This window comes from Canis lupus, chromosome X (assembly GCF_048164855.1).
Source record: "Canis lupus baileyi chromosome X, mCanLup2.hap1, whole genome shotgun sequence".
NCBI lineage: Eukaryota > Metazoa > Chordata > Mammalia > Carnivora > Canidae > Canis > Canis lupus.
The window spans coordinates 103,911,132-103,913,521 of record NC_132876.1 but is presented as its reverse complement, the minus strand read 5'-3'; the positions used below and the strand labels follow the sequence as shown (position 1 = coordinate 103,913,521).

At 42.6% G+C, this 2,390-nt stretch overlaps 1 pseudogene; it reads left to right on the top strand.

Moving 5' to 3' along the window:
• The first annotated feature begins 400 nt into the window (after positions 1–400).
• LOC140627663 (small ribosomal subunit protein uS5-like) lies at positions 401–1,450 on the top strand (annotated as a pseudogene).
• Positions 1,451–2,390: the final 940 nt, after the last annotated feature.

Below are 2,390 nucleotides of genomic sequence, written 5' to 3'. Positions count from 1 at the left end.
AGGAATTGATTGAATTTGTGGGTTGGTTGGAGGTGGAGAAGATGTCAGTGAGCCTTTTAAACTTTGTGTACCTGGGACCAGTTAATAGACAAAGGATAGGTCAATAGGAATCGCTCTTTGGGGTGAGGAGGAGGATCAGTTCTGGGTTTTAAGCATACTGAGTTTAATGTGATGGTGGAAATAGTTACAGAAACAACTGAGCCATGTGAAAAAAATGTCGTATGACCTACTACAGTGAATATTCTTATATTCTTATATAACTGTAACCATCCTACATAATCATTTGTTGGTCTCAATGTCCCTGTAGCTTGCAGTCCTGAGCAAACTATTGAGACAATAGTGGAAAAGACAAGTCATTTAAATTTACAAATATCTGTCATCTTCTTGGAGAAAACACCAAATGGGGGATGATGTCGGTGCTGGGGGAGGACCCAGGGGGCCCAGGGGGCCCTGGAATGAGAGGCTGGGTTGGCTTCCAAAGCTGGGGCCAGAACTGAGGCCACAGAGCTCGCAGAGGCAAGGCTGAGGACAATGAGTGGATCCCTGTCACCAAGCCTGGCCACCCAGTCAAGGGCGTGAAGGTCATGTCCCTGAAGGAGATCTTTCTCTTCTCCCTGCCTGTCAAGGACCCTGAGATCATGGACTTCTTCCTGGGGACTTCTTCCTTCCTCCCTCAAGGATGAGGTGTTTTGTTTTTTTTTTTTTAAGATTTTATTTATTTATGAGAGAGAGAGAGGGAGAGAGAGGCAGAGACACAGGCAGAGGGAGATGCAGCCTCCATGCAGGGAGCTCACACAGAACTCCATCCCAGGTCTCCAGGATCACGCCCTGGGCCGAAGGCGGCGCTGAACCACTGAGCCACCCGGGCTGCCCAAGGATGAGGTTTTGAAGATTCAGTCTGTGCAAAAGCAGGCCCGTGCTGGTTAACAGACCAGGTTCAGGGCATTTGTGGACATAGGAGATTGCAGGGGATATGTGGGTCTGGGTGTCAAGTGCTCCAGGGGAGGTAGCCATTGCCATCTGTGGAGCCATGGCCTGGCCAGTTTTCTATCGTCACTGGGGGCAAAGCTGCTAGGGGAACACGATCAGCAAGCCCCATACTGTCCCATGCGGGTGACCAGCCACTGTGGCTCTGTGCTATTGAGCCCCATCCCTGCCCCCAGATGTGCTGGCCAAGAAGCTACTGAGGATGGTCGGTATCGACAGGTGCTACGCCTCAGCCAGAGGCTACGCTGCCGCCCTAGGCAACTTCACCAAGGCCACTTTTGATGTCACTTCCAAGACCTACAGCTATCTCACCTGTGACCTCTGGAAAGAGAGTGTGTTCACCAAGTCTTCCTATCAGGAATTCACTGACCATCTTGTAAAGACCCACTCCAGAGTCTCCATGTCGAGAGCCCAGGCTCTAGATGTGGCCACCACATAGTTTCATACGATAAAAATGAAGTAAATTAAAGCCTGCTTAAAAAAATAATAAAAAATACATTTGCAAAGAATATTTACCTTTCTTCTTAAGAAGACTAATTAATTTGGAATTAAAAATAAGGGGCATTAATGTATACAGTTGTTTAGCAGGAAAGCCAAGTTCACTGAAGTATACAAAACAGTGAGGCTGCAGATGGCTCTGGGGGTATCCTTTATATTGTATTGTGTATGAAAAAGGCACACTGGAATATGCGCATTACATAATCCGAGCAGCTATGCTTTAATGGTTTCAGATATGGCATTCATAAATAAATTTTAAAATAACACGATTTGAAAGTAAACAAATATAACAAAGTAGAAGTAAAATGAAATATTCTAATCCCATCCAACACATTTAAAGCTTGAGTAAAAGCCCCAAATGTATAAGGCCTGTATGAAGAAAATTACAAAGTTTTAAGGAGAATCTTAGAGGAAGGATTGGTTAAATGGAGAGACATGCTATTTTCTTGGATGGATGCCTCAGTGCTATAAAGATGATAATTTTATCTCTAGCCAGCCTATACATTTAACACAATCCCTGTGAAAATCCCAATGGCATGTTTTTTTTTTTTTTTTCCTGAACTTGAAAATAGGGATTCTGTGTTTATCTGAACAAATAAATGTGAGACTAGCAAGGACAAAATTTTAAAAGAAATACATTGAGAAGTGTGCAACTTTGTGATAGTATTTAATCTTATAGATAGTATCATGTATTAGAAAACTACAGTAACCAAAATGGGTATCGATAGATGATGGAGTTGAGAAGAATTGAAAGTACAAAAAGAAGTATAATTTTAGATACAAACTTATCATACTATGAAGTTGGCATTTCAAATCAGAGGTGAAATGTTGGACCATCCATTAAATGATATAGAAGCAACAGGCTGAGTAGGTAAGACAAATATTTTTTTAAAAGATTTTATTTA